This window comes from Dipodomys spectabilis, unplaced genomic scaffold (assembly GCF_019054845.1).
Source record: "Dipodomys spectabilis isolate Male_0828 unplaced genomic scaffold, ASM1905484v1 ptg000175l, whole genome shotgun sequence".
In the NCBI taxonomy this organism is placed as follows: Eukaryota; Metazoa; Chordata; class Mammalia; order Rodentia; family Heteromyidae; genus Dipodomys; species Dipodomys spectabilis.
This window is the reverse complement of record NW_024870852.1, coordinates 20,549,011-20,562,788: the sequence shown is the minus strand read 5'-3', so window position 1 is coordinate 20,562,788 and position 13,778 is coordinate 20,549,011.

The window sequence follows — 13,778 nt, the reverse complement described above, 5'->3', positions numbered from 1 at the left end:
TTTGGGCCAAGAGAGCCGTGAACCGTAACAACCCCTACCACGCTCAGGTCAGCTCCAACCTCCTGGGTGCTGGCAGCACAAGACCAGCCACATTTACTCAGCGCCAACTGTATGCTGGGTGCTGGGCTAAGTACTTCACATCCTCACTCACTGAACCCCCTCACAGCAGCCCCACAGACACAGAGGCGGATGCACAGAAGGCAAGGGCCTCTGCGGGATCCCTCAGTCAGGATTGAGCGACGCGCCGCCGGGTAACAAATGAGTCCCGAACTTAACAACCAGAACAGCAAACCTCTAGTCTCTCACAGAGTCTGTAGGTGGGAGTTGGGGGCCCAGGGGCCCCGTGGAACTCACCCTTCACACAGGGGCCTCTCCACGGGAGGCCTTCAGCCCCCTGGCAGCTGCCTCCCCTTCGCCAAGCTAGCACAGGGCTCAGAGGAACCCAGGGCCTTTGCATAACCGGCTCTCCCAGCCATGGCCGCCCATCACTCTGGTTGCTAGGCCCAGCTCATCCTGAAATCCCGGACACCACCTCCCCTGGGCCTGTCCCGCAGTGTCTGCTGCAGCCAGTGGGCTGTGAACTAACGGTGTACATGAGTGTGAAGCCATCCCTGGCCTCCCACAGGCCTCCATCAGGAAGGGGGAGGGAAGCCAGAGGCAGAGCCCAGAACAGCCTAGGCAGAGGAAGGAGAGGCCTGGTGGAGGAGAAGCAGAAGAAGAGGGAGCTCCCAGCCATGCGAGATGTTCCAGAGTAGGGTCCATGACTTGAAAAGGTCATCCTGCCTAGGATGCAGAATAAGACAGGGTAGGCCGGGCGCCGGTGGCTCACGCCTGTAATCCCAGCTCCTGGAGAGCCTGAGGTCTGAGGATCGCCATTCAGAAGCCAGCGCCCAAACAGAAAAGGGAGTGAGGTTCTTATTTCCAATTTACCAGCAAAAAGCCAGAGGTGGCAGTGTGACTCAAGTAGTAAAATGCCAGCTTGGAGCAGAAAAGCAAAAGGACAGCACCCAGGCCTGGAGTTCAATTCCTAGAAGCAGCACAAAAACAAACATACAAACAAAAAAAGATGACAGCTGAGACCAAGAAGAGAAGGCCCTTCCTTCGTTCCTTCCTCCACATAACGTCCGGGCCCCATAAGACAGCAGTAAAGAACACAAGGCTGTTCTGTCTGGCACGTTACATTCTAGAAGAAGAGAACACTTGAAAAACTGTTAAAAAGAAAATGATCAGAGTTATAGGTTTGATGAAAACACAGAAGATCGAGGGACTGTGAAGGCAGAAGGGCACGAGTAACAGTGGTTGGGGCCAGTAACACTGACCTGCCATTTGGATGGGAAGAAAACACTGGCCAGGAGAACACAGCAGTCTAGACAGCAGCTGGTGCAAAGGCCCTGCGGTGCCATGAGCTCAATTGGAGGCCAGTATACTGGAGGCATACTGGGCAAGAGGGAGAAAGACAGGAAATGAGGCCAAAGAAGCAGCCAGCGGCCAGACAAGTGGACCATGCCTGATACTGAGTCCAGCAGCAGGGAAGAGGGACCGGACACTGAGATGCAATCCACCGGCCTTGGAATAATGCTGGGCTTGCTGGAACCCGGAGAACCTCATAGACAGCAAGGCGAGGGAGAGAGGAGAGGCTGGCCCAGGCCTGGCTCACTTTATACACAGAGCTGCAGCCCGGGGCCGCTTCATTCCGGAAGCGCATCGGGCCGAGGCAGCCAGTAAGGAGGCATTTGCATATTTGTTTAATAAAATGTTATGGATGTTCAAAGGCAGATAATTAATTACCCCGCACAGTTTCCCTCTGCTCCCTCCCTTCCTCCCCGCACGACCACTGTGGCCCCAACCACTTTCTCTCCTTCCTTCTGGCTGAGTCAGCAGAACACCGTCTCTTGGGGGAGGGGGGGTTGGGAGAGGCCCAATAACTATGTGCTTATTAAGTGTGTGCTGCGGCCGGTGGTCAGGCCTGCCCAGGAGCAAGCCCAGCCCGTTCTGCTGAAGTACTTATGCCAGTACCTAGGGCCACTTTAGCTATTTATTTTTGCAAAGAAATTAAATTAGATACTGCGCTCGCTTTCAGTGTCATTATGAAAGAAATATACAGGGGATGTTTATGAGAAAAGGATCGTTAAGCACCCGAACTTCAGAGTCCTGTTCATTTGGGGTCCCTTTATTACTTCCCCAGCTGCCACAAGAGGGTGAGGGTGAGGACTTCGGGGGGAGATGGGGAGGGGGGGCAGGAGGGTGGGGATTCCCAGGGGTGAAACTCTTGCCAATATCCAGGGGATGGTGTCTCATACCTGTAATCCCAGCTACTCAGGAGGCAGAGATCTGAAGGACTGAAGCTTGAGGCCAGCCTGAGCAAAAGAGTCTGTAAGACCCTATCTCAAAAAGAAAAACCAAAACACCTTACCAAACCAAACCAAACCAAACAAAAGAAAAACAGAAGCCCGGTGCTGGTGGCTCACGCCTGTCATCCTAGCTACTCAGGAGGCTGAGATCTGAGGATCACCATCAAAGCCAACCCAGGCAGGAAAGTCCATGAGACTCATCTCCAATAAACCACTAGAAAACCGGAAGTGGTGCTGTGGCTCAAGCAGTAGAGCGCTCCCCCTGAGCTGAAGAGGACAGGGATAGCGCCCAAGCCCTGAGTTCAAGCCCCACGACCGACCAAAAAAGAAAACAACCACCAGAAGCGTGGCTCGAGTAATACAGCACCAATCTAGTAAGCACAAGGCCTTGAGTTCAAGCCTGAGGGCCGTCGAAAGAAGGCACACACCCCAGGAGGACAACCGCCAAGTCTCGCCGGTTTGGCAATGAACTTGGAGTGAGCTCGGTCCCCAGCAAAGAGCAGGGGTGTTTGAAGTGAATCCAGAGCCAGCACGCGGACGCAGGAGTTTCTCTTCTCCGAACTTCAGTTTCCCCTCTGCCCTAATGCCTCCTTCCTCAAATGGGCCTGGAATCCAACAAGGTAGTGTAAGCCCGCGAGCACACTCTAACCAGCAGCTTCCATTAGTTGAGCACCTACTATCCGTGGGGAACGCCTCCCATCACCATGGAAACCGCGTAACAGCCATTCTACTAGAGGGATGCGCGATCTTCTTTAATCCATCCCCATGGACAGATGAGAAAGATGACAGGTATCTGTGACCAGCTAAATGAATCACCCAACCCAGCCACACACACCCCTCCCCACCCCAGCCTGGGGGTTACATCAGGCAGCAAGGCTGAGGAGCAATGCCAGGGCCTGGCTTTGGGGGCCTGGTGCTCTGAGGGCTGGGAAGTCAGGGAGCAGCGTCCCTCCGCGCCAAGCCACAGGGCTGGAACAACAAGTTTGGAGCCGCAGCTGTTCCCTCCCCTTGGGCGGGATAATTAGCTGTGGCTGATTAGTGCTGATTGCAGGCTCCCTGCAGGGTAGAGACCGGAGCCCCCACCCTGCCTGGGTGAGGCTGGGAGGTGGAGGCAGGCAGGGTGGCTGGGGTGAAGCCTGCCCCCCCCCACCCCCGACCTGTTCCATCCCTCATCTGCCAGCCCTGAACTAGTCTGGCCCAGGGTAGATTGTGCAGGATCTATTTATCATCTGAGCCTTGGGATGCAGGCAAGAGAAAACATGCTTTCACCCTGAGCCAAGGAACTGATGCCGAGTTGAAGGTGCTTTGAGAGCCACAAGGCCTGAATTCTAATTTAGATTGCTACTAAAACTAGCTGTGTGGCCTTGGGCAAGTTACTTACCCTCTCTGAGCGTCTTCCATGTCTTCATCCAGAATTTAGGAAGATGCTAATAGTCTCCCTGGCTTGTTAATGAGGATAAAACCAAGGCCCAGTGGGGAACAGCTGACAGCAGTGAGCCGGCAGGAAGCCTTGCTCTGGCCATGGGGGTGGGGTGGTTGTTGGGGTGATGGTTGTAAAAGGCTTCTAACCAGAACCCAGCACTGGCTCATACCTGTAACCTGAGCTACTCAGGAGGCTGAGATCTGAGGATTCCAATTCCCAGCCAGCCAGGGCAAGAAAAGCCCATCAGACTCTTATCTCCAATGAACCACCAAAAAGAGGGAAGTAGTGGAGGTGTGGCTCAAGTGGTAGAGCACCAGCTTTGAGCAAAAAAAGCCACATGACCCTGAGTTCAAGCCCCAGTACCGGAACAAAACAATAAAAGGCTTTAACCAGAGTGTGGCTGGCAGGAGGGAGGACCCCCCCCCCCACCATGGCAGCAGCTGAGCCTCTCCTCAGAGGTGGATAGGAAAGAAGTATTGAGCCAGGCACGGGCGGCTCAGGCCTATCATCCTCGCTACTCCGGAGGCTGAGATCTAAGGATCACAGTTCAAAGCCAGCCCAGGCAGGAAAGTCTACGAGACTCTTACCTCCAATGAACCACCACAAAACTGGAAGTGGCGCTGTGGCTCAAAGTGGTAGAGGAGCACTAGCCTTGAGCAAAAGAGCTCAGGGACAGCGCCCAGGCCCTGAGTTCAAGTCCCAGAATGGACAAAAAGAAAAAAGGAAAGAATGAAAGAAGTACTGAGCAGTGAGCACCTTCAGAGGTGCTGGGTCCGATCATTCAGGCCACCTCTGTTTCCGGATGAGGAGCCAGGAACAGGGAACAGGCACCTGGCACCACCAGCCCACCGGCCTGCAGGGCGCCGCACGGCCCTGGGGCTGCACCGGGAGTGGCTGGGCCTTGAGCTGAGGCGCAGTCCCGGGCCCTGACGGGCAGGGGGAAGTCGGGGCGGATCAGGCCTAGGCAGGGCAGGGAGGACCTAGCAGCTAATCAGGGAACCCTATGGAGGATGCCAAACACGATCCAATTAAAATGCCTGCCTCCGTGAGTTCCCCGTTTTAATTTTCCACAAATTAGCTTAAAAGGGGGGATGGAAATGAAGATGTTAGATTTTTTTAATAGAGCCAAGAGGGAAAATCCTTTGAGGATCCTGGGAGTTGTTTCTCCTTTTAAAGGTAAACTCACTCTCCGCTGGGGAATTTGGAGGATTTTTTTTTTCTCTTGGCCTCCATCCCACTTTCGGGGGTGATTTTCAGGGTGTTCGTGTTGGGGTAACAGCATGGTAACCTCCCATGTACCCTACAACCCCGACAGTCAGCATCTCCACACTGGCTGATAAAGAACTGAAGCTCAGAGAGGCTGAATGATTTGCTCAAGGCCACACAGCAAGGAAATAGTAGAGCCTAATTCGAACACATGTCTCCCCAGGGCACCCCAGACTCTGGTTCAGGCCCCGTCCGCATCCTGTGAGGACAAGGAGACAGCGGACACCTGCTCAGCTCTGTTGTTCGTATTCTAGAACCCTTGCAGGCGTCCTGGCCTTCACCCACGGCGGGGGGGGGGCGGTCCCCCTGCTGGCTCCAACCCCACTGTCCCCCCACATACAGGAGCGGAGGTCCAGTGGCTGGCCCCAAGCCCATGTATCACTGTCTCCTGGCAAAGGCCTGCTTCCTGTCTCCCAACCCGGGGGTCCGGCCCTGCCACTGTGGGCGTCCTTCATCTCACTGGGGTGTCCCCCACTCCCACCCCAACCCCCGTCCTCCTGTCTGCTGGGAACAATCCGTTTTGCCAGTGCAAGGGTAACATAAGCTTGGGTTCAGCAGCAACACCCCCAGGCACTGACCCCACAGAGCCCCAAGTCCAGATGACACACCCAGGCCGCGCTCCGAATGGTGGGGGGAGAGATGGCAGGAAGCAACTCTCCCCTTCCTCTGAGCTTCTCTGAGCCTTGATTTCTCATCTGTGGAATGGGATTTTAAAACCTCTAGCTTGAAGCCCGGCACTGGTGGTTCACGCCTATAATCCCAGCTACTCAAGAGGATGAGGTCTGAAGATTGTGGTTCAAAGCCAGCCTGGGCAGGAAAGTCTCTGAGACCCTTGTCTCCAACGAACTACCAAAAAGCCAGAAGTGGAAATGTAGCTGAAGCAGCAGCCTTGAGTAAAAACCTCAGAGACAGCACCCAGGCCCTGAGTTCAAGTCCCAGGATTGGCACAACAACAACCAAAAAGAAAAGAAAAGAAAAAAGAAACCTCTAGCTTGACAGGTTGTGGTAAGAGTTTCATGACGATCTGTGTTCCACAAACACACCAGGCGCGAGATGCTCGGTGGGCCCATCCCCTTCCCCAAACCCTGGCAACCCAGCTGGGGCGGGGTCTAAAGGAAGGGCGAACAAGAGAGCGCTGGAAAGACAGACGAAGAACCTTCCCGGAAGGTTCGGAAGCCGGGTGATGGACAACACAGCAGCTGTGAGCCGAGTGATGTCATTTCAGTCCATGGCAGACCGGCCGATGGTCCGACAGTCCGTCAGACGCTGCGGCTGGCCGACGTGCGCACACCTGGAAGTTGGCCCGACCGACGCTGGGCTGCGGTCAGTGCCTGGCACAGAGTCACAAGGCGGTGGGCAAGGATCCAGCAGACCCCAGACTTCCCCGGCCAGCAAGTTCCCCTGCCGCAGGGTGAGAGCCAGCCCGCTCCTGCTCACCAGGGTGCTGGATCTGGGGTGACCCCTCTGCTTCAGCTGATAGCCAAGACTGGGGGGGGAGTCCCCAATCCAATAGCTGTCTGGTTTGTCTGTTCTGTGGCTGCTTAGGCTGGGGGGGGGGGGTGACTGTCTGCCTCAGGATGGATTCTGAATGTGGGCCTCTACAGGTCCTCTGTATTGGGGATTCAGCAGGTCTGTATTTAGGGGTGTCAAAACTGAGATGTACCCCCCCTCCAGTCTTTCTGTAAACCGAAGGGAAGATATCAGAATTGGACACAAGCTCTCAAATTCTGAGATACCCTGGCCATGGACCTCAAAATCTGTGAGACCAAGGCGGGGTACCGGTGGTTTAGGCCTGTCATCCTAGCTACTCAGGAGGCTGAGATCTGAGGATGGCGGTTCAAACCCAGGCCAGGCAGGAAAGTCCATGAGATTCTAATCTCCAGTCAACCACCAGAAAGCCAGAAACTGTACTGCGGCTCAAGTGGTAGAGCTCTCACCTTGAGCTAAAGAGCTGAGGGACAGTGCCCAGGCCCAGAGTTCAAGCCCCAAGACAGACAGAACAAATAAAAATAAATAAAAATCGTGAGCCCAAATATAAGAGTAGTCTGAATCTGGCTATGAACCCCATGACCTGGGATGGGTCCAGCTGGGAACTGGGGCCTGAGGGTCCTCTGCAGGGGAGTAAGGAACGAGTCTGGGGGCAAGGATGGGGGCGGGGGACCCACCCAGCCCCCTCTCCTTTTGTCCCCCCTTTCAACACACACACACACACGCACACACACACACACGCACACGCACACGCACACACACACACACACGCACACGCACACACACACACGCACGCACGCACGCACACACGCACACGCACACACACACACACACACGCACACACACACGCACACGCACACGCACACACACGCACACACACACACACCCTCAGCCTTCAGTCCCTCCCCTCCTTTTCCTTCCCTGCATCTCACTCTCCAGGAATTGCTTTGCTGAAGCTCAAATCTCAGGCGCCTCCCCGCCCCTTCCCCAGGGTGCAAGGGATCAAGGGGTGGGAAAGGGGGAGGGAGGGCAGGAGAGCCTGCCTTCCCATCCTCTTTCAACAGGGCAGATCATGCCCAAATCACCCTTCAGGGCCCAAGACTGGGAGATGGGCTTCTCGGGGGAGCTCAGAGGCCTGCTGCCTTATCTAAGTCTCTGGAACAGGCATTTTGCATTTATCCCCCCAAATGTGTTGCCGAATTACGTTCCAGCCCGTGGCTCCCAGCCATCTGCAGAGAGAAATCCAGTTAGACCTTGTATAATAAGTTCCTGACAATCTTGCTGAGGACGCTGGGTCATAAAAGTCTCCTGGTTTTATCGCCGGTAACAGACACAGAGTGAAATTAAGTTGTCTTATCAAATTTAGATAATATATATCCCTCTAGAGGAGAAGGCTTCATGGTATGAGGCCAGGAGGGGGGCAGGGAGGGGAGGCGCTCTCCCGTGCGGAGGCCGCAGGGCGAGAGGGCTGTCCCAGACCCTCTGCCCGCTGCCTGGCAGAAGGACAAAGGTGACAGGCTGGCTTCTCAAAGTTCAAGGTCAGCCAGGCCTGGACTTCAGATCCCATTCCATCAGTTGCATGCTGCGGGAACTTGGACAATGCCCTGTCCTGTTCACCACCTCGGTTTCCTCACCTGGAAATGGGCAGGGTGGAGGCTCGGAGCCTGCCTGGGGTGAGCCCGAGGGAGTTAAATGAGATGCTGCATGCACAGCCTTAGCCCAGTGTTTGGCCCACCCTAGCTCAGGCTTAATGGGGAAAACTGAGAGAAGGGGGGCTGGGTGCTGGGGTGATCTGATCCATTGTCCTCCTGCTTCACGGGTGAGACACAGGCCCAGGAAGCAGGAGAGAATGAGCAGTGGGCACCCAAGTAAAACTGGGTTCTCTAGTTGCGCGGCCCCTTCAAATGGAGCCTCCTCAGCTGTCACTCCTCCAGTGGGAGCCTCATCCGAGGGGCGGGGGGGGGGGATATTGCCTCCTTCCTGTGGCACCAGCGAGCCCAAGCTGGCAAGCAGAGCCCACTGTCGCCAGTCCTACAGCCAGAAGCACTGGCCATGGGAATCTTTCGCTGCCTTCCTGGGGCCCAGCCGCCGGCCTGACCTCACCGGTGCAGTCAGTTCTATGAGTGTTTGTTGAATGACTATTTACCCCCCTCTCCTACCCGGTCTCACCCGCAGACAGTCTGAGCCCCAGGAGAGCGATTGGTGGAAGAGCCACCAGCTGGGTGTGCTGTGGCCATGTTGCTGATGGGGAGGTTTTCAGACTTAAGAGGGACAGACAGGGTCAGATGTAATTGGTAAATATTTGTCTATCTAATCAGAGGGCCTTTTAATTAGCAATTTCATCCTTGCAACTGGGCTATGTTGTTTTTCCCTTTCTGCAGGAAGTCAATTAAATGTAACAGATGGAGGCGAACATGGGGTTTCCTTGTCTCCCACCATCTGTCCCAACCCACCACCAGCACCAGCTGCCCCCACACCTCATTGGTGGAGTGGCCTGCCAGTTGCCAGAGGAGGGCGGGGTCTAAGAGGTGATGATCAGGGAGGAGGGTTGACCCTGGAAAATGTTCCCTGATGTTCCTGGTGTTCCTCAGCGCCCCCCTCCAGGGCTGATCTGTCCACACAGCACAGCCTGTGAGGACAGCATCCGAAGACCCTGGGCATCCCCTCTTTTTGCCTGTTTTAAAACCAGTTGTACAAAGCCAGGCACTGACTGGTGGCTCACGCCTGTAATCCCAGCAACTCAAGAGGCTGAGATCTGAGGACTGTGGTAAAGCCAGTCCTGGCAGGAAAATCCACCAGATTCTTATCTCCAACTCACCAGCAGAAAGCTGGAAGTAGAGGTATAGCTCAAGGGGTAGTGCACCAGCCTTGAGCTATAAAGCTAAGGGACAGTACCAGCACAAAAAGCAAAACAAATAAACAAACAAAAAATAAAACAGTTGTAATCAGCCTGATTGCTGCTCTGGCTTATCTGGCAAAGTAGGCCTCACCAAAGCCCCATCCAGAAGAGACTCTCACAGGGTTCAACAAACCCGCGCGTCCGCGTCTGCCAGGCCAAAGCCAACAGTCCTGCCCTTCAGGACTGCATCACAGGTGAAGGGAGACATGCTCTCTTCCTTTCTTTCTTTAAATATTAAGCAGCGTGTGGTGGATCCCAGCTCTGGGCTTGGCCTTGGGGAAAGAGCAATGACTCCACCAGACCTCTGACTTTAAATAACTCAGTTAAGCGGAAGAGACAGACAGGTAAATCCATGCATTCGATAAGTATCGAGTGTCTGCAGGAGTCTGCCACTGTGCTGGCTGTTGGGGACCCAGCAGTGAACAGCACAAAGCCCATGTCCTTCTTGGCAGGGGGGTGGAGGGTGGGGCAGAGGGATCACAAGCCAATGGCTGTGCAAGGGCAGGGCAGAGATGACCAGTGAGTGTGTGTGTGTGTGTGTGTGTGTGTGTGTACGCTCCCTCTGCAGCCCCCTTGGCCCAGCTCAGGGGGCAGGGGATCTCTCCAGCTGCCCCCACACTGTCTGGAAGCCAACTGCAGCTCAGATCCCATCTGCCTTGTCTCTCTGCACCGCTGAGTGCCTGGCTCCGGCCCCTCCCTGGCCAGTTCAGCCTACATTGATGGAGTTGAATTGAACCTGGTGGAGAAGGGGAGGGGTCCAGGCAGGAACCAAAGTCTACAAAGACAAGGCAGCCCAGGAGATCCAGGCCGCTCTGAGGAGGGCAGGGCGAGAAGCTGGGGATCGGCAGAAGCCTTGCCTGCGGAAGCGGTATAGCTAGTCTGCGCCCTTCTAAACCTGCAAGCCAGGGCTGGGAACGTGGCTCAGCGGTAGAGCGCTTGCCTAGCATGCATCAAGCCTTGACTTCAACTCCTCAGTACCACAGACACAGAAAAGGCCAGCAGTGGCGCTGGGGCTCCCGTGGTAAAGTGCTAGCTTTGAGCAAAAGAAGCTCAAGAACCGCGCCCAGGCCCTGAGTTCAAGACCAGGACTGGCAAAAATAAATAAATGATCAGCCTGTAAGCCAGCTTTAGTCATTCACAGCCTCTCCTGTGACTTCACAGGGAGTTATCTGTCCCTGAACTGTCCCCAATTTAAAAGAAAAAAAAGCCAACAACACAGTATTTTTTTCACCCGTGTGTGTGTGTGTGTGTGTGTTTGTGTGTGTGTGTGTGTGTGTGTGTGTGTGAGAGAGAGAGAGACGACAGAATCTTGTTATGTCGCCCATGTTGGCCTCCAACTCTCAATCCTCCTGTCTCAGCCTCCCGAGGACTGGGATTCCAAGAGTGTACCACCGCACTGGGCCCTTTTCAAAGTAACAGCTTCATGATCTAATCCACATAACGGAAACCCATCTTTTCCAAGTGTATGATTCAGTGGTTTTACCATGTGACAGTTTCACAGTCATCCCCGAGAGCCGATTTCAGAACATTTCTCATCGCCCCCACAGGACATCCTGTACCCCCTGTACCCACTGTCTGTCCCCACTGTGAGTCGTTCCCGTCTCCCCTCCTCCAGCTCCCTTGGCCCTGCACAGTTCCCAGCAGGGGAGGCACACAAGCCAAGCACCACCTTGGTGCGAGCCGCGCTCCGCGTGCAGTCCCGGTGTAGCACGCATGCGCTGCCTTCCTTTCTGCTGTCACTGACTGCCATTGTTCACACACATCGCGTTGCCCTCATCCAAGCATCTGTGCACATTGACCATTCTTGCTTTCTGGCCATTTGGGTTCAAGCTATTGTCCAGATCCAGGAACAAGGCTTTGTGTGCATGTGCTTTCTTTCCTCTGTGGGTTTGCAGCTGGGAGAGAATTGCTGGGGCCTATGGAGACCCCATGTTTAACTTTTGTTCCTGCCACACCACTTCCAAAGTGGCTGCGCCATTTTAACAACGCCAGCTGCAATGTGTGAGCATTTCAATTTCGCCCCATCCTTGCTAACACTTGTTAGCATCTGCCTTTATTTTTTTTTCTTTTGGCCCGTTCCGGGGCTTGAACTTAGGGACTGGATTCTGTCGCTGAGCTTCTTTGATCAAGGCTAGATCCCTACCACTTGAGCCACAGCTCCACTTCAAGCTTTTTTTGGTGGTTAATTGGTGATAAGAGTTTCATAGACTTCCCTGGGCAGTTTGGCCTGGAGCTAGGACCCTCAGCTCTCAACCTCCCAAGTAGCAAGGATTGCAGGTGTGAGCCACTGGCACCCGGCTAGCATCTCTCTTTTTTTTGAATCTCAGCCATCCTGTGAGGCGATACTACACTGTGGTTTGAAGGGGCATTTTGTCCTGATTTTGATTTGTGTTCCCTGGAGACTAATGATGTCATCATCTTTTCGTGTGCTTATTGGTGATTTATGTCTTCTTTAGTGAAATGTCTATACAAATCCTTTGCCCATTTTAAAATTATATTTGCTGTTTAATTGTTGTATTGTAAAGCCTTTTTACATATTCCAGATATTTCTTGAGATCCTTATTCTTTCCTTTCTTCCTTCCTTCCTTTTCTACTTTATTTATTCATTAATTTATCTATTAATTTATTTATTTGATAGGTTACTGGAGATAGGAGTCTCACAGACGTTCCTGCCTGGGCTGGCTTACAGCCACAATCCTCAGATCTCAACCTGTTGAGTAGCTAGGATTTTAGGGGTAACCACTGGTGCCTGGTTTATTTCATTAAGCTTTTGAGACAGGCTGGCCTCAGACTCTCAGGCCTCTTGCCTCCAGATCCCATGTGCTGGGATTATAGACATGTACCACCCTACCCCTATAGTTTTATTCTTCAAAGGGAACTTTACATTACTAACTAAAATTGTGAAAGCAGAGACTTGCCATACAAAGGGGACTTGTAAAAACAAATACAATTCATTATGCAGTCAACAAATATTTGATGATCATGTCTACAGCCTGGGCACCATTCTGGGCACCGAGAGAGAGCCCAGGAGTGAGAAGACAGATGTCACATTCCTATTTGTATGGTGTTCACGGTTCTGGAGAAAAGCAAAGCCAAAGGGGGGGAAATCATGTTCCACAGAGACTAGAAAGTAGGAGATGGGGGGGGGGACCACACTAGTGGACAATCAGGGCGGACATCTCAGTGGAGGTGGCCCTTGAGCCGACAGCTAGAGGAACACTAACCTTGGCAAGATAAGGGGGGAGTTGGGGGGCAGCAGGAATAAGGGGGGGGGCTGAGCTGTCTGTCAGGACAAAAGGGCCAAGGTGACAAGAGCAGAGCAGACAAGAACAAAAAAGTCCCAAGTCCAGTCCCACAAGGCCTTGCAAACCACAGCAAAGGGCTCGGATTGGTCCTAAGCATCAGCGAAGGCCTGCTGAGGGTTTGCGGCGGTGGGCTGACGTGATGGATGCTTTTGAAGCCCCTGGGCTGCAGTGTAGCCCCTGGAGGGAGCAAGGTGGGGCGGAAGACAGCATGGTGGCTGCACAGGCAGAGGGGGTGCTGGCTGCACCTCACAAGAAGAAATGGGGAGCGATGTGAGATGCAAACCTGGAGGCTCTGGCCCAAGCTGCATCACAAGGATGGCGACCGCGGCTTCGGCAGGGACCTGCTGCCGGCCTCCCTCTGGCGACAGGCGTCTCCCAGGTCACGCTGGGTTTGCAAACCTGTTTTTCTTTCTGTACCAGCAATCAGGTAGCTTCTCCCTACCGGCCATGCAAGAGGCCTGGGGAGTCCGGTGACCTGGATTCCTAGCGGTGTGACCTTAAGCAAGTTGCCCCCTGTCTCTGGACATCCGGACCCTCCTCCGCAGAGGACACAGCCGGAGCCCACCACCAGGCCACAGCAGGTTTTGGGCAAGCGGGATGCGGGGGGGACTGCCCACTCAGTAAACAGCCACTGTGTGCCCTGAACGCCATCACCCCTTCCCAGAAGCCTGCCCTCCCTGCTCCAGCATTCCTGGGCTTCCCTCCTCTGCCCTCCCCAGCCCACCCTCCCTCCTGTGGCCCAGGTAAGCCCACTGCACCTGCTCCACTCCAATCAACACCAGCCCCCCAACCCCCTGCAGGGGCCCCGTGAGGCTCTGTGCTAATTCCTCTTCCTCAATCAGATGCTCTTGTAGCCTCTCCACTGATTGCCCTTTGTTCCCTGCCAGGCTGCGCCTCTAGAACATGCTCAGACCCGCCCACCACCAGGGCCCAACTCCACCTAGACCATCCTGGGGCGTGTGCCCAGCCTGCCAGCCCCACGCCTCCCGCCCGGCTCCAGTCATGGGGTGTGTCTAGGCTTGAACAGGTCCAGACCCACAAACCCA